Here is a 25,264-nt window from a genome sequence, read left to right as displayed (position 1 = left end):
AGGTGGAAGGAAGAGTGCAACTTGGTAAAATTACAATCACCAGGGAAGCGGTACTGACCAAACTAATGGAGCTGCGGGCTTACTAATCCCCGGGTCCTGATGGGCTTCATCCTAGGGTCCTAAAAGAGGTGGCTAATGACGTAGTAGATGCATTGGTGTTAATTTTTCAAAATTCTCTAGATTCTGGAAAGGTTCCATCTGACTGGAAAGTAGCAAATATAACCCCTCTATTCAAGAAGGGGGGGAGGCAGAAAACAGGTAACTATAGGCCAATTAGCTTGACGTCTGTCATGGGGTAGGTGTTAGAATTGATCATTAAGGAGGCTATAGCTGGGCACTTAGAAAAACTCAAGGTAATCGGGAATTGTCAGCATGGTTTTGTGGGAGGGAAATCATGTTTAACTAATTTATTGGAGTTCTTTGAAGGATTAACATGCACTGTGGATAAAGGGGTGCCCGTTGACATACTGTACTTGGATTTCCAGAAGGCATTTCTCAAGGTGCCACATGAAAGGTTATTGTGCAAAGTAGGAGATCAAGGTGTAGTGGGTAGCATGGATAGAAGATTGGCTGGCTGGCAAAAAACAGATAGTATGCATAAATGGGTCCTTTTCTGTTTGGCAGGATGTAATGAGTGGAATCCCGCAGGGGTCTGTGCTGGGGCCTCAACTTTTTACAATTTATATCAATGACTGAGATAGGGGAGCGAAGGCATGGTAGCTAAATTTGCAGATGACACAAAGATAGGTAGGAATGTATGTTGGGAAGAGGACATAAGGAGCTTGGGGATCGATAAAGATAAGTTGAGTGAGTGGGCAAAAATCTGGCAGATGGAATATAATGTGCGAAAATGTGAAGTTGATCACTTTGGCAAGAAGAATAAAAAAGCAGAGTATTACTTAAACAGAGAACAGCTGCAGAATTTCAAGGTGCAGAGGGATCTGGGTGTTCTAGTGCAAGAGTCACTAAAAGTTAATATGCAGGTACAGAGAGCAATAAAGAAGGCTAATGGAATGCTATCCTTAACACGAGAGGAATTGAAAATTAAAGTATTGATGCTATGCTTCAGTTATACAGGGCATTGGTGAGACCACATCTCGAACACTGCGTGCACTTTTGGTCTCCTTATTTAAGGAAGGATGTAAATATGTTGGAGGTGGTTCAGAGGAGGTTTACTAGATTGATACCTGGAATGAGTGGGTTGTCTTATGAGGGAAGGTTGGACAGACTGGGCTTGTTTTCATTGGAGTTTAGAAGAGTGAGGGGAGACTTGATTGATGTATATAAGATCCTGAACGGTCTTGACGAGGTGGATGTGGAAAGGATGTTTCCTCTTGTGGGTGAGTCCAGAACTAGGGGGCACTGTTTTAAAATTAGGGGTCGCCCTTTAGGACAGAGATGAGGAGAATGTTTTCTCTCAGAGGGTTGTGCGACTTTGGAATTCTCTGCCTCAGAAGGTGCTGGATGCCAGGTCATTGAATATTTTTAAGGTGGAGCTAGATAAATCCTTGTTATTAAAGGGAATCAAGGATTATCCAGGGTAGATGGGAGTGTGGAATTCGAGACTGAAACAGATCAGCCATGATCTTACTGAAATTCGGAGCAGGCTTGAGGGACCGAATGGCCTACTTCTGCTGCTAATTCGTATGATCGTATAGTCGTAAAAGGGAATGAGGGGCAAAGAGAGAGTAGGAGAATAGATTAGTGGGCCAACATAAAAGGGAACCCAAAAGTCTTTTATAAAGATAAAAAGAACAAAAATGGAGTCAAAGGAAGTGAGGTTTATTAGGGACCAAAAAGGAAATATTCATGTGGAGACAGAAGTTGAATTAAGGATTAAGGATAGCATTCCATTAGCCTTCTTTATTGCTCTCTGTCTTCACTGGAGAAGAGGATTCTTAAAATGTAGCAAAAAATAAGGAGGTAGTAGGTGTATTGATTAGGATAAAAGCAGATAAAAAGGAGGTACTTAAAAGGTTGGCATCCCTCAAATAGGAAAAGTTATTCGACCTGGATGGGATGCATCCTAGGTTACTGGGGGAAGTAAGCTGAGGCTCTGGCCACAATCTTCCAATCAGCCTTAAATATGGGGCCAGTGCCAGAGGACTGGACGATTGTGTTACACCCCTGTTTAAAAAAGGGGAAAGGGATAAAACTGGCAACTGCAGACCAGTTGGTGGTGGATAAACATTTAGAAACAATAATCCAGGACAAAATTAAAGGGCATTTGGAAAAGTATGGGCATATAAATGAAAGTCAGCACAGATTTGTTAACGGGATATTGTTTTTGACTAATTTGACTGAGCTCTTTGATTAAGTTACAGAGAGGGTTGATATGGGTAATGCTGTTGATACTGAGTATATGGACTTTCAAAAGGCATTTTACAAAGGATCGCACAATAGACTTGTTGGCAAATTTAAAGCCTACCAGATTGAAGAGACAATGGCAGCATGGATACAAAATTGGCTAAAGAACAGAAAGCAGAGTAGTGGCGGACCATTGTTTTTCACTGGGGGTGCAGTATATCATGGTGTTCCCCAGTAACAGGACCAATGCTTTTTGATATATATGAATGACCTGGACTTGGGTATACAGAACATCATTTCAAAGTTTATAGAAGATGTGAAACTCAGAAATATCCCACAATGAGGAAGATGGTAACCGACTTCAGGAGGACATAGAGAGGCCAGAGAAATGGGTGGAACATGGCAGATGAAATTTAATGCAGAGAAGTGTGAAGTGATACATTTTAGCAGAAAGAATCAGGAAAGACAATATGAAGGAAATGGTACAATTTTAAAGGGGGTGCTGGAAGAGAGTCATGGGGGTGCAAGTACACAAATATTTGAAGGTGGAAGAATAAATTGACAAGGTTGCTTAAACAGAATACAGGATCCTTTGCTTTATTAAAGTACTGGTTAGGCCTCAACTTGAGTACTGTGTTCAATTCTGACCACCACACATTAAGGAAATATGTCAAGACTTTAGAGTGAGTGCCGAAGAGATTTTCTAGAATGGGTACCAGGGATGAGGGACTTCAGTTATGTGCAGAGATTGGAGAAACTGGGTTTGTTGTTTTAAAGCCCAGAAGAAGGTGCTGCAAAAAGGCCATTTGTAATGGACAATTTTCAGAAATTGGCCAAACTCTGGCACCCAGCATTCCTTGGGACCTTGGAACCGGACCTGAAAAAACCTTGAAAAGCTTACACAGACACAATGAGGGACTGCTTCAATATGCTAAACAGATGGCAGAGGCAATTAAGCCACACAATGAAATGCATGCATCCAAGATTTGAATGATTTGGCTCAATCATTGGATTTCTGTGAACTGCCATAGAACTGTAAATAATACTGACAGGCTAACAAGCTATGGAGCCACAGTGAATGGCTTAGCCCTCACATTCCTTGGTAATGCAAATCCCAAAGGACTCTTTCATTGGAGTGAAGTCTGATGATGTTGGTAAGCCCCCCACCGAAACATCTTCATATACTAATAGACTATTCATGAACCCAGGATGTATGAAATTATTAGAATATGTAAGAATGCACAGATTTGAGGAGGGGCTTGCAGTAATCAGTGTCATGTGTGTGATTTTAATTATTTTTGGTAGTTTAAAATAAAGTGTGTTTTTAACAATGGTAATGGCAGAAGACAACAGTACAGAGGCATCAGCTTGTCAGAAGCAGCAATTCGAGGGTTAACAGTGTGAGTGCAGCTCAGAAGGAAGTGGTATTTGTGAGTATGATACTGATCTTTATACGTTTATCAATGCTGCAATAAACTATTAAAAGAACAGTCATGCACCGAACCTTAGAGTTAAGAGAAAGAGGGGAGTTGTGGGTTCACCTACCTACACCTTAGAGCAGAGAAGGTTAAGAAATTTGAAAGCGGTATTCAAAATCATGAACGGTTTTGATAGAGTAAATAATGAGAAACTGTTTCCACTGGTAGAAGGGTCAGTTACCGGATGATACTGATTTAAGAACCGGAGGTGACATGAAGAGAAAAATTTTACACAGCAATTTGTTGTGATCTGGAATACACTGCCTGAAAAGGATGGTGGAAGTAGATTCAGTAGTAACTTTCAAAAGAGAATTGGTTAAATACCTTCCGGGAGACAGAAGCGTTAAGAGAGCCTGTGTTTGAAAATCAAAGTAAACGGTGACATCACAGGAAAGTCGTGAGTGATTGGCTGGTGAGTATTCTGCTTAGGGACTGAGTCTAAACAACTGGGAGTTTAAAAACGGTAAAAATATGAAGTGTTAATAACAAGTAACAAATGAGTAGCTGGTGAGTCTTATCTTTTATTTTTAAGTAAGGTTTATCACTATTGGTAAAGTTATTAGTACTATTGGTAAGGTTAATTACTATTGGTAGGGTTTATTAGTATTAGTATTAGTAGTAGCAGGGTTTCTTTGTCGTACCACGGTTTGTTATCTAATAGGTAGAGGAATGGCAGGGCTCCTCCAACCTCTGGAGTGCACATCCTGTGCTATGTGGGAACTCCAGGACTTATTACCATGTCCTGGATAACCATATGTTCAGGAAGTGTCGACAGTTTCAGCAGCTTGAGCTCTGGGTTTCGGAATTTGAGCAACGGTTGGTGTCGCTGCAGTGCATCCATGAGGTTGAGAGCTTCACAGATAGCACGTTTATAGATGTGGTCACCTTACAGCTTACGAGCATGCAGGAAGCGAGGGGATGACGGACCACCAGAAGAAGAAACAAGTAGATAGTGCAGAAGACCCCTGAGTGCATCTCACTCTCCAGCCTGTATTCAGTTCTGAACACTGAGGAAAGTGATTGTTCATCTGGGGAGCACAGCCAGAGCCAAGTCCATGGCACTATGGCTGACTCAGCTGCACAGTGGGGCACAAAGAATACTGGAAGAGCGATAGTGATAGGAGATTCGATAGTCAGGGGAACAGATAGGTGTTTCTGCGGCCGCAGACCTGAATCCAGGATGGTGTATTGCCTCCCTGGTGCCAGGGTCAAGGATGTCACAGAACGGCTGCACAGCACCCTGAGGGGGAAAGATGAACAGCCAGCAGTCGTGGTCCACATTGATACCAATGACATAGGTAGGAGGAGGGATGTGGTCCTACAGAAAGAGGTTAAGGGGCTAGGTAAGAAATTAGCAAGCAGGATCCCAAAATTACTAATCTCCTGATTACTCCCAGTAACATGCGCAAGTTAGTATAGAAATATGAGGCATATCAATGTGTGACTGGAAAGATGGTGCAGGAGGGAAGGCTTTAGATTCCTGGGACACTGGGACCAGTACTGGGAGAAAATGGGACCTGTATAGGCCGGATGGGTTGCACCTGAACAGAACAGGGACAAATTTTCTTGCGAGGCAATTCGCTAGTGCTATTGGGGAGGGTTAAAACTAACTCAGCAGGGGTGTGGGAACTGGGAGATAATACAATAGAGGAACACCAAGGTGCACAGAGAATTGGAAGAGACAGATAGCACTAGAGTAGGAAGTAGCAAGTATTAGATGGGGTCAGAGTGAAAGTGTTAGCACTAGAGAGGGGAGTAATTCCATATTAGGTGAGAGTGGATAGAGAATGACTAGGAAGAATGCAAAGACAGGATTACAAATCATGCGTGTAAACACGCAAGGTGTGGGGAATAAGGTTGGTGAGCTACAAGCACAAATAGTATTTTAGGAATATGATGTAATGGCAACAACAGAAACATGGTTTAAAAATGTCGAGTACTGGGGGCTTAATATGCAAGGATATAAAGTGTTCAGAAAGAATAGAGAAGGAAAAAAGGGAGGTGGGGTGGCAGTACTGATTAGGGAAGACATTGTAGTGTTGGAAATGGAGGATGTCCTTGAAGAGGCAAGGACAGAATCCATTTGGTTAGAGTTGAAAAGCAAAAAGGGTATGATCACATTACTATGGGATATCCTATAGGCCTCCAAATAGTGAGATAGAGGAACAAATCTGCAGGGAAATCACAGAGACGTGCAAGAACTATAGAGTGGTGTGTCACGCCAACATGTTATGTTGAATGATAATTTTTTTTCATCCACTGGCTGGAGACCCAATAAAGAAATTAAAAAAGGAACAGAAAAAAGGTGACTTTGCTAGCACCTTAAGATGACCACCTGATTTGCAAAACTGTATCCTACATTGCAAGGCCTGTGAGGTTGGAGAGTCAGCCCCATCCCAGCAAGAACCAAGATCTGAGAAATTTAAGGGAACTGCCTGTTCCCATTAGCAAGGTATCAAGACTATTACTTGAACAATGGGACCCTGGTTGTGAGTAGGAAATCCCCAGGCATGGGCTGTTTTAGTTGCAAGAAGAACTACACTGCTAACTACCATGCTTGAATCACTGGGTGACTGTCATGTGAAAAGACCCCTTCCCCCAATCTGTGTCTTAAGATGGTGTTTCTCTGCAGCAGGCTGAGAAGCATCTGGGCTCTGACAAGTGCAGACCCAAACGGGGGTCCCTCCCCTCTCTGGGCTGACGTTTACCAGCCTCCCAGCATCGGGGGTCGTTGCAGGGGTGCCCAGAAAATCCTTCCAGGAGAGGCCTGTCATGTAAAAGCCTGCTACCCGACCCAAACCCGATGGGACCTGACGACATGTGTTGGGTTCGGGTCAGGTCAGTCGCATTTCCGGGTCCAGCATTCGGGCTCGGGTCAGGTCAGGCTGGACCGGACACGTTCTATCACCACCTCAGGTAAGTGACTTTAATGTTAATTTACTTTTTGGACTTTAAAGGTGGTTTTGTTACAGTTATTTTAAGCTTGTGCAGATCAGCAACAAAGTGTAAAACGGAAGGTAGATTAACTGATGGTCGGGTCGGGTTGGGCGTGGGAAAAAATGGAAGGACTCGGGCTGGGTCAGGCTCAGGGTCAGATGGGTTCTGTCGGGCTCGGGTCGGGTCTCATTTGCAGACCCGAGCAGGCCTATACCGTCATGGGCCTCAACGCCGGGAAGTCTCCGGGCGGCTGCCCCTCCCCAGCGCTTGGCAAAAAAAACTTAATTCACATATGTAAATAAATGCTAATAAAGGAATAATTACTTACCTTGTCGCAACGGCCGGCCCACACCGATATTCCAGCCGGTTGCTGAAAGTCCCGTGCGTTCAGATCTCCGTTCGGAGACCCGAAGCATAACACTGGTGGGGAGGGGGAAGGAGTGAAATTTTCAGGGCGGGGGGAGTGGGGAAAACTGTTACTATTGGCTGAGGGGATGGTGGGATGGAGTTGAATGGTAAAGGTGATGAAGTTCAGGGGGAAAGTTTGGGATGGGAACAATTTTTTCTAGTGGGGAAAAGGCAATAAAGAAAGTGTTTGGTCATTGAGGGGATGGGAGAGGATTTTCCATCTTTTATTAAATTTAGAAATATAAATGTTACATCCATTTCACTTTAAAAATTTAAATTACCAGTAAGGGCTAGAAGGCCTTTAAAAATGGTGCTACCGCCTGCACGGTGCCACCGGACGCCGTTGCCGGGGATGGAGCGCCCGCCCCTCGATGTCATCAGGGGTTGTCATTCCGCCCCCTCCATGTTAATGAGCCGCTGCGCAAAATATCATGACTCCATGACACACGTCTTGCAGGTGCGCCGCGCTATTCAGCCCTCTCTCTCTCCATTCCAGCTTGCAAGTTTCGAACCCCGCCTGCTGACTGACCACCTCTGCAAACTCTGGTGACAACCCAATTCCTTGGAGGAAATCATCCACATCGTCATCTCCAAGAGACCCACCGAATCAGTCATCTATCTCTTCAAACCAGAAGCCTCAGAGCAACCGAATTCAGCTAGAAGCCAGCCAAATCACCAAACTTCACAGACTGTATACCCTTATCAATCTACCCTTCCCCACTCTGTAACCTATTTCTATGCATGTGATCCTCTTGTGTGTGTGTGTGTGAGAAAGTTGGAGATCAGTTTATTATTTTACTTAGTTCAATTTAAGTACAATAAAGTTAACCTCTTTCTTTGTTAAACTCACGTAAACCTGTCCAATTGGTTCTTGTTCTGATCATAACAAGTAAATAATCAAACACCTACTGAATTGGCCAATACATCCACTTTAAAAAAAAGAATGAAACCTGTTGTGGTCGAACAAGGAGAGGGAAAAGAGGGAAGCCCTTTCACTCCTCCTCACCTGACCATAACAGGTGATATTGGGGGACTTAATTACCCAAATATCGTTTGGAATAATGTTAGAGTAAAGGGTAAGGAGGGGAGGAATTTCTGAAATACCTTCAGGAGAACTTCCTTCATCAGTATGTTCTCAGCCAAACTAGAAAGGAGGCATTGCTGGAGCTGCTGCTGGGAAATGAGGTGGGCCTAGTGGACCAAGTGTCTATCGGGGTGCACTTGGGTAAGAGCGATCATCATATCATAAGGTTTAGACTAATAATATGGAAAAGCAAGGAACAATATAAGGTAGAATGTTGTGTTACAACCAGGTAGAAAGGGTTCTAGGGATTCCCTCTCAGCCTTTTCCTGATTTGGCCGCAACAGGGTTTAATTTTTTAAAACACCATATTTTTAGCTTCCCTTCAGTGAATCCTTGTTCACTTCTCTCCAATTGTAATGGCAAAGAAATCAACCAGACAGGCTTTCATAGATATAAACAAGAAAGGTGTAAGTTTATTAACGTTAAAACTCTACTTTGGTTAAAACTACTAAAAATACACGATACGACCACGCTAACATGCATACATGATAAACCCACACACAGATAGAGACAGAAAATGAGAAAGAATCAAGGGGAAAGGTTTGAAGTAATAGCTGGAGTTCATTTACTGTCTTCTGAATTTGATATAAAGCCTTTGATTGCAGGTAAATCTTGCCGTCTCGTTGGGGCCCAGTGCACACTTCCAAACTTGTTTCGATGGTTTTCTGGCTTGAGGCTTAGTTTCTTTCGTGGGTCCCTGGCTTTGCGTGAGATGGAGAGAGAGAGATGGGGAGATGCTGTCTTCTTGAAATCCAGTTGCAGTCTCCGCTTTTCATGAGAGAGAGGGACAGGGAGAGATGCTCTCTCCTCAAGTTCAGTTGTAGTCTTGACTTCAAACTGTTCTGTGAACACAATTCAAGCCAAACCTGGGCCAGCAGGCCAGTCATGTGACTAGCTCACTACCTGGATTTTTTGTGGATTCTTTCAATCTCAGTAGACATCCTCAATAGGGGGTCTGGAATGCTAGCTTTCACACCCTCAATGTCTTTTGATTAAAATCCATTTGGTTAATTGAATCAGGGAGCAGTTCCATTGACTTCTCCAGGCAACTGTCTCTTAGAATGCAGATGCAGCCATGTTTTTAGTCCAGTAAGCGTTTAAAATTTATGTTTCGTATGATGAAATTAATATGCCTCATTCTTGGCAAGTAGGGTTTCCATCACAGTCTAAATTGAAAGAGGGCTAATTTCAACATGGTGAGAAGGGATCTAGCCAGAGTTGAATGGAACCAAAATAAAAACAAAGTGTTGGAAATACACAGCAGGTCTGGCAGCATCTACGGCGAGAGAAACAGAGTCAACATTTCATCAGAACAGTCACAGACCTGAAACGTTAACTCTGTTTCTCTCTTCACAGATGCTGCCAGACCTGCTGTGTATTTTCAGCACTTTCTGTTTTTATTTCACATTTCCACATCGCAGTATTTTGCTTTCATTATTAGTATGAAACTAATAATGGCAGTGGTTAGCACCGCAGCCTCACAGCTCCAGGGACCCGGGTTCAATTCTGGGTACTGCCTGTGCGGAGTTTGCAAGTTCTCCCTGTGACCGCGTGAGTTTCCGCCGGGTGCTCCGGTTTCCTCCCACAGCCAAAGACTTGCAGGTTGATAGGTAAATTGGCCATTGTAAATTGCCCCTAGTGTAGGTAGGTGGTAGGGAATATGGGATTACTGTAGGGTTAGTATAAATGGGTGGTTCTTGGTCGGCACAGACTCGGTGGGCCGAAGGGCCTGTTTCAGTGCTGTATCTCTAAATAAAAAAATAAATAAAGACTGGCAGGAAGAGCTGTATCAGAACAATGGGTTATCTTTAAGGAAGAGATGCTTCAGGTACAGGTTAGGTACATTCCAACAAGGGCAAAAGGTAGAGTAACCAAGATCAAAGCTCCTTGAATGATGAGGGTGATAAACATTATGATTAAACAAAAAAGAGGGTATATAGTGCATGTCAGGTGAACTCATCAAGTGAGAACCAGGTCATGTACAATAAGTTGAGAAGGGAGATGAAAAGGAAAATAAGACTGGCAAAGAGAGAACATGAGAATAGAAAAGCACTCAATATAAAAGGGAACCCAAAGATCTTCTACCAGCATGTAAATAGTAAGTGAGTAGTAATTGGAGTGGGGCCTATTAGGGACAAAGATGGTAATGTCTGCTTAGAGGTGCCGGGCAAGGCTAATATACTTAATGTGCACTTTGTATCAGTGTTCACTAAGGAAATGGAATCTGACAAAATATCAGTAGAAATGGAGAGAGTAGAGGCAATGGATAGGATTAAAATTGAGAGGGGGGGTACTAAAAAGGCTGCTTATGTTTAGGGTAGATCAGTCAACTTATGATGGCTTGCATCCCAGGTTATTAAACGAAGTGGGGATGGAGATAGCGGACGGGCTTGTCATAATCTTCCAATCTTCCCTGAATTTGGGGGAGGTGCCAGAGGATTGGAGAGTGGCAAATGTGACACCTTTATTCAAGAAATGTGTAAGGACAGTCCTAGCAACTGCAGGCTAGTTAGTTTAACATCAGTGGTTGGTAAGGTTTTAGAAACAATTGTCAGGGAAAATATCAATGGACACTTAGAGAGGTTTGAGTTAATTAAGGATAGCCAGCATGGATTTGTAAAAGGCAGATCATTCTTTACTAATCTAATTGAATTTTTGATGAAGAAACAGAGAAGGTTGATGAAGGGAATCCTGTGGATGCTGTTTAAATGGATTTTAAGAAGCTTTTGATCAAGTACCAAATAAAAAGCTGGGTAACAAAATTGAGCTCATGGAATAGAAGTGTCAGTGTCAAATTGGATAAAAAAGTTGGCTTAAGGACAGATAACAGCGAGTCGTAGTAAATGGTTGCTTTTCAGACTGGAGGATGGTAGATAGTGATGTTCCCCAAGGGTCAGTGCTGGGACCACTGCTTTTTTCACTATATATAAAAGACTTGGTTCTTGGAATACAGAGTAGAATCTCAACATTTGCCGATGACACCAAACTTGGAAGGGTGGCAAACAGTGAGGATGATATGAGCCGCCTGCAACAAGACATAGATAGGCTAGCAGAATGGGCAGACAGGTGACAGATGAAATTTAATACTGTGAAGTGTGAGATGATGCATTTTGGCAGAAGGACTAGGGAGAGGCAATATAAACTTCATGACACAGTTCTAAAAAATGTGCAGGAACAGAGGGACCTTGGGGTTCCTGTGCATAGATCTTTGAAAGTGGCAGGACATATAGAGAGAGTAGTTAGTAAAGCATATGGGATCTTGGGCTTCATAAATGAGGCATTGAATACGAAAGCGGGGAAGTTATGCTGAAACTTTTTATAGCTCTGGTTAGGCTCCAACTGCAGTACTGCATCCAGTTCTGGTCACCACACTTTAGGAAGGATGTGAGGATCCTTGAGATGGTGCAGAGGAGATTTACCAGAATGGTTCCAAGGATGGAGGATTTTAGTTACAAGGTTAGGTTGGAAAAGTTGGGTTTATCTCCTTAGAACAAAGGAGATTTGAAGGGAGACTTCATAGAAGTGTACAAGATTATGACAGGCTTAGATAAGTTAGCCAAGGAAAAACTGTTCCCATTAACTAATGGTACAAGGACTAGGAGACACAGATTGAAAGTTTTGGGCAAGAGGAAGCACTTTTTTACACAGCGGGTGGCAATGACCTGGAACTCGCTGCCCACAAGGGTGGTTGAAGCAGAGACAATCACAGATTTCAAGAGGAAGTTGGATAGCCACTTGAGGGAAACAGATTTGCAGGGCTACGGGGATCCGGCGGGGCAGTGGGAGTGACCAGATAGCTCCGTGAAGAGCTGGCATGGACTCAATGGGCTGAATGGCCTCCTTCTTTGCCATAAGTGATTCTATGGCTTGAAGGCGACATAATCTGAAAGCACAATTTTAGTTTTCACATGTATGCTGATGACACCCAGTTCTACCTCAACACCACCTTACACGACCCCTGTTGCTAAATTATCAGATTGCTTGTTCAACATACAGTAATGGATGGTGTTATGACTAGGTGAGAAAGGGGTCTAGGGTTCCCTCTCAGCCTTCACCTGGTCTTACCATAACAGGGTTTAATTTTAAACACATCATTTTTTAGCTCCCCCTTAGTGAATCCTTGTTCACTAACTTCCAATTATAAGGCAAAGAAACTAGCCAAACAGGTTTTCTTAGGTATAAAGAAAAAAGGTTGAACTTTATTAAACTTAAACTCTAATTCGGTTAACGCCTACGGATACGCGATGTGCCCATGCAGATAGAGACAGAAAAGAGTGGAAGAAATAAAGAGGAAAAGTTTGAGGCAATATCTGAAGGTGGTTTTGGTTACTGTTCTTTGAGCTCGCTGTAGAGTCCTTGATTGTAGGTCGGTGTTGCTTTTCATTGGGGCCCAGTATTCTTCTTACACCTTGCTCTATGTAGGAGACTTTTCTCTCTTGCGGCTCTTGTGTCCTAAGTGGGTCCAGAGGCTTGTGAGAAAGAGATAGGAGCAGACAGAAGAGGCCTTCTCATTCCAGGAGCAAATAGTCTTTTTTCCAGTTCAAACTCTTTGTACAATTCAGAAAAACCATGGTTGCCAAGCACGTTAGTCATGTGACTAGCTGGTCTGACCACGTCTGTTTGTGGATTCTTTTGTCTTTACCTGGAATGTCTCTTCTTACACACAATATCTGATGCTCAAAATCCATTGTGGGTTAAATTGGAGCAGGGATTAGCCCCTTTGTCCCTCTAAGCACTGTCTGTTAGCATGCAGAAATGTTTTTCCAGCCAAGTGACTGGTGATTTTTTTTTAACAAGTCCTTTCTTCACTCCAGTAACAGTTTAAAATCAATGTTCATATGACAAAATTAATATGGCTCATTCTTGGCAGATGGGGGGGCCTGCATGACAATGAGCCTAAATTTCCCCCAAATAAACATTGGGAAGACTGAAGCTATTTCTTCAGTCCCCACAACAAACTCCATTCCTTATTTACTGACTCCCTGGCAACTGTCTGAGGCTGAACCAGAAATGATGGGGAACACAGGGTTTAGTGAGAGAGAGGAACTGAAGGAAATCAGTATTAGTAGAGAAATGGTGTTGGGGAAATTGATGGGATTGAAGGCTGATAAATCCCCAGGGCCTGATGGTATGCATCCCAGAGTACTTAAGGAAGTGGCCCTAGAAATAGTGGATGCAGGTCCAACAGGTGGTAAAAAAGGCAAATGGTATGTTAGCCTTCATAGTGAAAGGATTCGAGTACAGGAGCAGGGATGTCTTGCTGCAATTATACAGGGCCTTGGTGAGGCCACACCTGGAATATTGTGTGCAGTTTTGGTCTCCTTATCTGAGGAAGAATGTTCTTGCTATAGAGGGAGTGCAGCGAAGGTTTACCAGACTGATTCCTGGGATGGCGGGACTGACGTATGAGGAGAGATTGGGTCGGTTAGGATTATATTTGCTGGAGTTCAGAAGAGTGAGGGGGGATCTCATAGAAACCTATAAAATTCTAACAGGACCTGACAGGGTAAATGCAGGAAGTATGTTCCCGATGGTGGTTGATTCCAGAACCAGGGGTCGTAGTCTAAGGATATGGGTAAACCTTTCAGGACTGAGATAAGGAGAAATTTCTTCACCCAGAGAGTGGTGAGCCTGTGGAATTCGCTACCACAGAAAGCAGTTGGGGCCAAAACATTGAATGTTTTCAAGAAGGAGTTAGATATAGCTCTTGGGGTGCAAAGGATCAAAGAGTATGGGGTGAAAGCGGGAACAGGTTACTGAGGTGGATGGTCAGCCATGATCATAATAAATGGCGGAGCAGGCTCGAAGGGCCGAATGGCCTACTTCTGCTCCTATTTTCTATGTTTCGATGCTTGCAAACTTGGTGTCATATTTGACCCTGAAATAAGCTTCTGAACACATTTCTGTGCTATCACTAAGACTGCCTATCTCCACCTCTATAACATCACCCAACGCTGCCCCTACCTCAAGTCATTTCCTGCTGAAACCTTCATCCATGCCTTTGTTACCTCTAGACTTGACTATTCCATTGCAGTCCTGGCTGGCCTCCCTCATTCTATCCTCCATAAACTCGAGGCTATCAAAACCTCTGCTGTTCATGTACTTACTTGTGCCTAGTCCTGTTCCCCTATCATCACTGTGCTGCTGACCTACGTTAGCTCCCAGTCAAGCGGCACCTCAATTTTAAAACTTCTCATCCTTGTTTTTCAAGTTCCTCCACGGCCTCAGCCCTCCCTATCTCTGTAGTCTCCTCCAGTCCCACAACCCTCCGTGATACCAGCACTCATCTAATTCTGGCCTCTTGAGCATCCTTGATTTTAATTGCTCCGCCATTGGTGGCTGTGCCTCCAGCTGCCTCAGACAAGGATCGGCAACCTTTTTACCTGAAGAACCTTTTAAAAATAAATTGCCTAAAATAAAAACTGTTGGGAGCCACAGGATGAAAATTATAAATCAAATACTTGACAAATTGTCAACTGTTCCTGGTAGAATGCATAATTGCATATATAATAAATAAAATAAGTGTTGAATTTATGTATCAACAGAAAACAAAAACCAAAATTAAAATAGTCCTAACTCTGAATTATCGTGCTTTTTTGACTTTTTTTTAAACTATAATTTTGTCACTAAAGACTTCTTTAAAACAAACCTTAACTTAAGATGCATAGAATTAAAACAATTATTTTGGTCATTGATTCTCGTGATAAAAAGAGCTTCTAATAGCACATTCATAATAATTTATCATTTCAGCTAATATTAGAAACAATACAGGTCACAGCCATAATACCAGTTCCTCGAACCAAAGGCATTATCTATAACCATGATGTAACTATACCACTCGAACAGGTTTCGTTAAAGTACGATGATGTTTTTCGTTAAAATGATCATTTGAAATCGTAAAGTGCAGCATAATAAAAACACAGCTCTTACTTTTCTAGACTTAATTTCTTTTAGAACTTTTTCATGTTAATGCGATCCAAATGGAAAAGGTAGGGAGCTGCAAATGAGATGTTAAAGAGTTGCATGCAGCTCCGGAGCGACAGGCTGCAGACCCCTGTTCTAGGCCGCAAGCTCTGGAATTCCCTCCCTAAATCTCTCTGCCTCGCTACCTCTCTTTTCTCCTTTAAGACGCCCTTTAAAACCTACCTCTTTGACCAAGCTTTTAATCACCTGCCCTAATATTGCCTTATGTGACTCAGTGTCAACTTTTTGCGTTACAATTCTGTGAAGTGCCTTGGTGTGTTTTATTACGTTAAAGGCGCTATATAAAAACAGATTGTTGCTGCTGGGAATAACTTACAGGGCTACAGAGAATGTGCAGGGGTGTGTGACTAATTGGATAGCTCTATCAAACAGCCACGATGGACCAAATGATCTCCTCCTTTGTTGGTTCATTCTATGATTCCACGGTTCTAATGACTTTCTTTTCCCTTCACCCCTTTCTTGTATCCTCCCCTTGTTTACCCTTCCCCTATCCTCTTGGTTGTCTTCCTTCTTACCTACTGCTTCTCTTCGATTTTCATTCCCTTTTGGCTTGTATTGGTGTTGTTGCAACTTGCAGTTGGAACTTGCAAAAAGAGAGGCCACGTGGGGCTAAGGGAGCAAGGCACAACTGTATTTTTTTCCTTTAATATTTTGGCTTTTTCTTCAGTCTATGGGCACCGTGAGCAACTCATGTAGTTCTTTGCTGAAATTGTTCACCCACTAAGAAGCGACTCCTAGGAATTCAAAATTTTGCAGTCATCTGGACGTGACTGTCATCAGGAAGCCCAAGTACCACTTCCGGTGCATAGCATATGCGCAGAGTCTCACCAAATGAGTTTTTACTGAGGGCAAATGACCAACTTTTGAATTTTAATTCACACGGTGAGTGAAAAATAATATAAATAGCGCTAAAATGCACGGTATGTGTTTCACTTAGGCAGAGACCAAGTCCAAACATGTTGATAATTTATTACGACATTCCAAAGCAAGAAGATGCGGCAGATAATCCCAAACAACTTACATTAAAACTCAATGTAGTGATTTGAACAGAGTTAAGATGAGTTACAGGTTTTCCAATCAGAGTTCCTGAACTCGAAGGGTCACCGGACCTCATCCATCCACAGCCAAGCATACAGCGAGCTGTCTGTACTTGCAGGTTGACCCAGGTAACAGTGTCAAGTATTTAATTATCTGTAAAGCACTTTGAGATATCCTGAGGTCATTTATCTTTGTTCATGGAATGTGGGCATCGCTGGCTAGGCCAGCATTTATTGCCCACCCCTAATTGCCCGTGAACTGATCGGCTTGCTAGGCCATTTCAGAGGGCATTTAAGAGCCAACCACATTGCTGTGGGTTTGGAATCACATATAGGCCAGACTAGGTAAGGACATTGGTGAACCAGATGGGTTTTTACAAAAATTGACAATGGTTTCATAGTCACCATTAGACTAGCTTTTTTTTTGATTGCAGATTTTTAAAATTGAATTCAAGTTTCACCTGTATGGGATTTGAACCCATGTCCCTAGAGCACTAGGCAAGACCTCTGCATTACTAGTCCAATGACATTACAACTACACCACCACCTCCCACAACATAAGAGGTGCTATATGAAGACAAGGGCCAGGAAATTCGGCTGGTTGCGGTGCTACAGAAGCCCAGAACATGCAAAATAACAGCCAAACCACTACCGGCACAGTCCGCATGGTGTGTCATGGTTATAAGGGCATTAGCGTAGGTGTGCCGTGCTTGTGATGGAAGCATGTTGAGTTGGCAGATCATGGCGTCAAACAACGTCTAACACTGATTTGCTGCCGGACCTGCTATTTTGGACCTTGCAGGTGCTATTAATGCCCTCTCGTAAATAATCCCAGCTGAACATGCGAGGGACTTTCAGCTGAGGTGCTTTTGACTTTCCTTTCCTGCTGCAGAGTGAGTGCAAGTACAGTCCTCAGTCTTCTTGGAGAAGTTTGGAAATCATTGGATTCACAAGACTGCAGTGGTGGAATAAAAACAGAAAGGGCTGGAAATACATAAGAACTAGGAGCAGGAGTAGGCAATTCAGCCCCTCGAGCCTGCTCTGCCATTCAATATGATCATGGCTGGTCTCATTTCGGCCTCAACTCAACTTTCCTGCCCGTTCTCCATAACCCTTCAACCCATTACTAATTAAAAATCTGTCTATCTCCTCCTTAAATTTACTCAATGTCCCAGCACCCACCACACTCTGGGTTAGTAAATTCCACAGACTCACGACCCTTTGAGAGAAGTAATTTCTCCTCATCTCTGTTTTAAATCTGCTACCCCTTATCCTAAAACTATGACCTCTCGTTCTAGATTGCCCCACCAGAGGAAATATCCTTTCTCCTCTCATTCTTCTAAACTCGAGAGAGTAAAGGCCTAAACTGCTCAATCTCTCTTCATAAGACAAACCCCTCATCTCTAGTGAACCTCCTCTGAACTGCCTCCTATGCAACTACATCCCTCCTCAAGTAAGGGGACCAAAACTGTACACAATACTCCAGGTGCGGTCTCATTAATGCCTTGTACAGTTGCAGCAACACTTCCCTACTTTTATACTCTATTCCTTTAGCAATAAATGCCAAAATTCCATTTGCCTTCCTTATTACCTGCTGCATCTGCACACTAGTTTTCTGCGATTCATGCACGAGGATACCCAGATCCCTCTGCACCGAAGCACTCTGAAGTTTCTCTCCATTTAGATAATAATTTGCCTTTCTATTCTTCCCACCAAAATGGATAACCTCACACTTATCCACGTAAAGTCCATCTGACAAATTTCGGTCCATTCACCTAACCTATCCATATCCATTTGTAAATTTCTTATTTCTTTATTGCTACTTACTATCCCACCTATTTTAGTGTCATCTGTAAATTTGGCTATAGTACCTTCTATCCCTGCATCCAAGTCATTAATATAGATTGTAAATAGTTGGGGCCCAAGGACCGAACCCTGTGGTACCCCACTAGTTACATCTTGCCAACCAAAAAAGGACCCATTTATCCCAACTCTCTGTTTTCTGTTGGTTAGCCAACCCTCTATCCAAGCTAATAAATTTCCCCTAACCCCATGTGATCTTACCTTGTGTATTAACCTTTTGTGCAGCACCTTATCAAATGCCTTCTGGAAGTCCAGATATATTACATCTACAGGATTCCCATTACTCACTTTACTTGTTACATCTTCGAAGAACTCTAGCAAATTAGTCAAACACGATTTACCCTTCATAAAACCATGCTGACTCTGATGGATTGCATTTTGACTTTCTAAATGTCCTGTTATTGCTTCCTTAATAATGGATTCTAACAAATTCCCAACGACAGATGTTAAACTAACTGGTCTATAGTTTTCTACTTTCTGCCTCCCTCCCTTTTTGAATAAGGGCGTTATATTAGCAGTTTTCCAATCCACTGGAACCTTTCCCGCATCCAGGGAATTTTGGAATATTATAACCAATGGATCCACTATCTCCGCTGTCACTTCCTTTAAGACCCTAGGATGTAGGCCATCAGGCCCTGGGGACTTGTCTGCCTTCAATCCCAATAGTTTGCTCAGTACTTTTTCCCTAGTAATGATGATTGTTCTAAGTTCCTCCCTTTCTATAACCTCTGCATTACCTGATACTATTGGGATGGTACTAGTGTCCTCCACCGTGAAAACTGAGACAAAATACTGACTTAGTGTCTCCGCCATTTCTGTGTTCCCCACTATTGTCTCCCCAGTCACATCTCCAAGGGACCAACATTCACTTTAGCTACTCTCTTCCCTTTTATATACTTATAGAAGCTTTTGCTATCCATTTTTATATTTTGCGCTAGTTTTCTTTCATAATTTACCTTTGCTCCTTTTATTACTTTTTTAGTAACCCTTTGTTGATCTTTAAAAGTTTTCCAATCTTCCAGCCTGCCACTGGCCTTTGCAATATGGTATGCCTTAGTTTTTGTCTTTATGTTATCCTTAATTTCCTTGTTTAGCCATGGATGTTTTTTCCCCCTCTTACAATCTTTCTTCCTCTCTGGAATATATTTTAGTTGGGAGGAATTGAATATCTCTTTAAACATCTGCCACTGCTCATCAACTGTCCTACCTTTTAGTCTTCCTGCCCAGTCCACTTGGGCCAAATCTGTCCTCATGCCTATATAAATACCTTTGTTTAACTCCAGAATGCTAGTGTGGGACTCCAGTTTCTTGCCCTCAAACTGAATTTGAAATTCTAGCATGCTATGATCATTCTTCCCTAGAGGATCCTTAACAATGAGATCATTAATTAATCCCACCTCATTACACAATACCAAATCTAGAATAGCCTGCTCCCTGGTTGGTTCCACAACATATTGTTCCAAAAAACAATCTCTAATACATTCAATGAACTCTCCCTTGAGGCTACCCTTTCCAATTTGATTAATCCAGTCTACAGGCATATTAAAATCACCCATGATTATTGCCATACCTTTCTTACAAGCCCCCAGTATTTCCTGGTTTATACTGTGCCCCACTGCAGAACTACTGTTTGGGGACCTACCTCCACCTCAACCAGGAGCAGTGTCTGAGATGGTTATGTTTCACGAGGGAGCTGGGCACTGAACTGTACCACCTTCTTCATCCCAACCTACAGCCACACAGCAGGGCAAGGATGGTGCTCACAGCAGTAATTAAGATCCCCATTACACTCAATTTCTACGCCAGCGGATCCTTCCAGGCAGGAGCAGGTGACATTGCCTACATCTCACAGTTCATTATGCATCGCTGCATCACGGAGGTGACAGAGGCCCTGTAACAGAAGGAGAGGGGACTTCATCATCTTCTCCATTACTAGAGATAAGCAGGAGGAGCGTGCAAATGGTTTTGCCAGGCTAGTCAGATTTCCAGTGAATGCATGTGGCTCTGTAGGCCCCACATATTAATGGGGAGATGTACTGAAACCACAAGGGCCACTATTCTCTCAACGTGCTGTTGGTGTGTGACCACGCACAGAACACTATGTCGATGAGTGCCCACTTTCCTAGCAGCAGCCACAACACTTCCATACTGTGGCAGTCAGCTGGTCCCGCCATATTTGAGCCACCATGATGAACCAGAGGTGACAAGAGCTAGCCACTCCACACCTGGTTCATGACTCCTCTCCACCACTTGACCATGTGTGGACAGTGCACCTAAAATGAGAGTCACCCTGCCACCAGGAATTCAGTACTCGCTGGAGTGTGTCTCCAAATTCATGGTGGTCTGCTGCATCCTCCACAACCTTCCTCTCAAGAGGGCGCAGCCCTTGCCAGCAGGCCTTTGGCAACACCTTGAGGGGAGGAAGATAAGGAGGAAGACAGGAGCCATCCAGGACCCCTTCCCTCCAGAAGACCCGTCCGTGAACGGCCACTCAGACCCCAGTTCTCCTAAGATCTCATTCCCAAATCAGCGATGCTCCATAATTCCACACCTTTCCATCCCTTTGCGACAGAGCATCACAGCCAATCTCACTTAGCCAATCTCACTACAATTGAGGCGACACAGTGGCGCAGTGGTTAGCACTGCAGCGACCCGGGTTCAATTCTGGGTACTGCCTGTGTGGAGTTTGCAAGTTCTCCCTGTGTCTGCGTGGGTTTTCTCCGGGTGCTCCGGTTTCCTCCCACAAGCCAAAAGACTTGCAGGTTGGTAGGTAAATTGGCCATTATAAATTGCTCCTAGTATAGGTAGGTGGTAGGGAAATATAGGGACGGGTGGGGATGTGGTAGGAATATGGGATTAGATGGTCGGCACAGACTCGGTGGGCCGAAGGGCCTGTTTCAGTGCTGTATCTCTAAACTAAACTAAACTAAGCGTCCTCTTGACCAAAATCTTGAAATAAAAGACACCATAAAAAAAAATTCCATAACAATCTTATCCATCAATGTTACCAATAGCACATCCAATACTTAGCTATTAACACTTGTGCATCCCTCTAGTGCCTGTTTTGCAGGTCCCTTTGCCTGGCCTAGTACTTCTACACAGTGCTGCCCCAGTGATTGCAGCATGGCTGTTGGAAGGCTGATGATTTTCAGCAGGAGAGATTGCAGATGGCCTTGCAGGACGCCCTTGAGCAGTTCTGGGCCTTGAGGGTCTGACTTCAGACTGAAAAACCTAGACATGGGAGGCAGCAGTCTGGACTGGCTGGCTGATAGGTAACAGCTAGGGCGTTGGCGGAGTGGCAGTGATTGGAAGATGAATGCTGTCATCCTGAGAGAGGACGGCAGGTTTGTGCTCCATGGAGCCACTGCCACTCCCCCGGGCAGCGCCTCAACAATCCTCATAACCTGTTGGAGGACAGATTTCTGGACTGCTGTGGGAGCCTGCAAGCCTCTTTGAGCACTGGCATCCATGGACATGATGGCAGCAGTCGAAGCCTGCATGGAACCAAGCACCGATTTCATGACCTCAGTCTGAGCTTCCTCTGCAGCACTGAGAACCACAGAACCATTCGAAGACGGGTGGCTTTTGCCTGTGCTGCAATGGAAACTGAGATATAGGACATCAGACGCTGCATCACAGCTGGGTCCACAAGTACTCCACAAGTAGAGTTGTCCACTACTTCCATGCTGCAAAGGATAGGATCCAAGCTCTGTGTGAAGTTCTGTGCCAAGTTGGAGTTGAACCCCTCCGTGCTCCTTGATAGTGATAACAGGCTCTGTAGCAGTCCTGCCAATACACCAAGCATCTCGGTATGCATGCCTATCATTGTTCTCCTGTATGCCGCCCCATTGATGTCCTCATCTGCGTCCTCTGCAGCAGAACTCGTCTGCAACCTCTCCCTCTGATGAGCTGGGGCACGCGTTATCCTGTTTCCCTGGCCTGGCTGCAGTCCACATGTACCTGGTGACTCTTCAGGTGCTGATCCCACCTCTGTACGAACCTGTGAAGTACGCACAGTGCTAGTATCTGAGCTGGCTTCTGCGACTGTCAGATGAAGTGACGATGCTTCTTCATCAGACATCTGCTCTTGCTCGAGCTCTTTGTAGTGAGGCACCAGATGTTGGGTATCTAAAAGCAAAGATGAAGGGGTGGGTTGGGGTGAGGGAAAGGGAGGGGAGTGGGGTAGAAAGCAAGAGGTCTGTGGTCACACCATCTGCAGCTTCCACTTCATGCTATATAGTGAGATGTGAGAAGGTGCATACAGCAGGAAGATACTGTCATCCTGCATGTTCTTGGCTATTCTGGATGTAACAGCCTCAGTGACTGCCGGCTTTATAATGCACAGCACTATCTTCTACAAAGGGCTCAGGAGATGCAGGTGCCTGTCCATCACCAGTTCTTTGCTGTTCCCTCCTGTTATATGTGACCTCGTCCTGCAGGAACGAGAAGAGTGTGTTGCAATGTGTTTGAGCGGTGTGCCTGCCATAGCGGAATAGCTGGAAGTATGTAGAAGCGGCAAGAGGTGGTTGTGAGGCTGGCAACATTGGTAAGTGTGTGAGGGTGTGGTGGAGCATTTGTGTATTAAGCATGAGTCCTGATAGCTGAGTGATGAGGCTGTGATGCATTGAGCAGCATGAGAGGTTGGTGACGCGGTGGGTAGGAGATGTCATTGGAAGATGCATTCACTGACCTTAACCATTCATGTGAGGTCATTGAACTTTTTCCAGCACTGCAGCCAGTACCTCAAGGCCAGACTCTGGGAACCCTGACCATCTGCTTCCATTCCCCTCGCAGGGGTATGCTTGAAAGGCCTCCTGGCCCCCTCTGGAAACACGATCTCCTGGACTAAGGCCTCCAGGGCTACATCAGACAGCCTGGGAGCCCACTCTCCCATCCCTCAAAGACTTTCAGCAACACCTCCACCTGCTGCTGCAGCCTGAGTGCATCTCCCATTTAAGAGGGGCAAGCTGCCTTTCAGAAGGGCAGGCTAGCTTTAACTTGTGCTAGCCACAAACACTGCTGGGCCCCCTGCTGAGCATGCAGCCTGTCAGCTGCACGTTTCAAGCTGGGCAGCGTGCTGCCTGCCTCAACAAGACTGGGCACGGAATAATTGCACATCATGATCCCTGCAGCTGCTAACAGGTGCAATCAAATTTTTAGCCCAAGTTCTTTCTTTCTTTCTTTGTAATAATCACACTATTTATCTTTGAATATCTGCCATTGGCTTTCTCAAATTTTCCTGGATTGCTAAGGAACGTCTTGATCTTTACAGGGTGTGCTTGCAGGCAGTGTGCCACTATTTGCAAGGGAGGTGGAGGTCCCTAGGAATGTGCTAAAATATGTAGGGAGTAGAGTCCTCAGTATTTATACACACCCAGGGGAACAACAGAGTAAAATCACCCCTCTTGTTCCCTGTATTTTTATTCTATTTTACACAGTAGAAACAGGATAACCTTTCTGCTGTCACAACAAACTGCTCTGACGTCACAGCTGCATCCTCATGACATCATAAAGTAGCTTAAATCCCTTTAGAGTTTACTTCCTGTCTCCTTCTGTGCTGTACTAGTCTATGATTCTGTGACTCTATTAAAGAAAACAGTGGCATTTGTTCATTTAGACTGTAATACACGTACAAATCCACACTTGCGTTGTTTGGGAGTTATCATCCTTTTCCGTCAAATAAAAATGGAATTTACCCATTTCATGTTATTTGAGATTATTCTATTCAAATGAAGCCCCCTTATTGTTCCCCTAGGGGCTAGAAAGGATGCTTGTACATTGTATCCCGTGAAACACCAAGTGAGGTTATATCTTTAATTTCTAATGTATTTAAAATTTATTTGAGTCACATGAGCATCTCAATTTTGGGACATTTTCCTAGAAATGCCTTTTCTAAATTCTTACTGTTTGCACGAGCATTTTGAAGGCTTGTGGTACTAGGTGTCCATACTGGGAACAAACAGTTGCACAATCTGACATGGTTCCACTTGATACCCTGTCCTGTAACCCCCACCCGCCTTAACAGCTGATAGGATTTACATGGAGACACAACCCAGGGCCCACATCATAACTAAGGGGTTATGTCACCCAGCTTCAGAATGAAAACCATAGCAACCAAGAGACAGGAAGAGTGGAGATAAACAGCAAAGTCACACAAAACATGTGTTTGTACATATAAGAGAAACAAGGAGGGAACTTAAAAACAAGTGAGTTCATTGAATCTGTGAAGATCAGTACTGGAAAACAGTGTGTAAAGGAACAGCATTTATCAGCGGAGAGAAAGAACTGTCAAAGAGTAAAGAGACAGAGTCATCCATGCTTTCAGGTTGCTTCTGATAAACTGCGTCCTGAAGCTTTTAGTATGTTGGGGAATTTAGCCAAGTGTGGAAATGGAGATTCCACTTCCTACTTCTTCTGACAGATCCATTTTAACTTGCTGTTGCACTTGGATGAAAACAGCAAGGAGATCACTCGGTCTTGCAACTTAACATTATGTTTGGTTATTGGCTCAGAAAAAGCATCCTCGGTATTTCAGAAGGACTTAGTGGAGCACACTCTGAACCATAGAGAGCCACTTTCCTGACGGGATTGACTCTTACATCATGGACTGTGTGTCCTTCTTCAATGACCCACAAGCTGAGCTCAGAGTACATGCTTTTAGGTTTCTTTACCAGCAGAATATTTTCAACTTGCTCACAGGATCACGTAGAGGAAGAGATGGAAATTCTACTGCAAGTGTCCACCACTGGACTGAAGTGAACACAGGCCCTGCTCCCCCTTCACCTCCTCATCTTCAACGGGAGCCCTGATCGTCCTCCATCTCTACTTGTCGTTGGGACCAAATTATTGGTTGTTTCTTAATGATATTTGGCGAGAATGCACTCCACGTCTGAAGTCTCCCCCAGGGCAATTTGAGTGTGGACACCGCCTCCTCAGCCTCTCCGCCACTGAGTCCAGCTCCAGCAACCACAAGGCCTGAGGACAGTCCTACACCAGTGCAGGAAACCTTCAGCCAGCTGAGGCCCTCTAGGCCTCAGGGACCCAGAGGACGACTGCCAAAGTCATCCCAGGCCATGGGGCATCCTGATCAGTAGCCTGCCTCCAGTCCAGTTGCTAACGCAGGAGATACACCACACAGGAGCACCCACAAACATATTAAAAAGACA

The 25,264-nt window shown here is 44.0% G+C and overlaps 1 protein-coding gene across 5 annotated transcripts in view; it reads right to left on the bottom strand.

Annotated features, from left to right (window-relative positions):
* The window catches only part of LOC137380261 (uncharacterized), a 75,531-nt gene extending 71,374 nt beyond the window's left edge, over window positions 1–4,157 (bottom strand). For 2 of the 5 annotated variants that reach the window (XM_068052137.1, XM_068052140.1), the window contains exon 1: window positions 4,110–4,157. The gene's annotated coding sequence lies outside the window, so the exon portion shown is untranslated. Of the gene's footprint in view, window positions 1–3,852; window positions 3,941–4,109 lie in introns of those variants that run through there. The other 3 variants (XM_068052135.1, XM_068052139.1, XM_068052138.1) reach the window with 2 other exon arrangements.
* Between the last annotated feature and the right edge of the window lie 21,107 nt (window positions 4,158–25,264).

The sequence above is a fragment of the Heterodontus francisci genome, chromosome 19 (genome assembly GCF_036365525.1).
Source record: "Heterodontus francisci isolate sHetFra1 chromosome 19, sHetFra1.hap1, whole genome shotgun sequence".
In the NCBI taxonomy this organism is placed as follows: Eukaryota; Metazoa; Chordata; class Chondrichthyes; order Heterodontiformes; family Heterodontidae; genus Heterodontus; species Heterodontus francisci.
The sequence above is the reverse complement of the archived record's forward strand: the minus strand, read 5'-3'. Positions and strand labels throughout refer to the sequence as shown.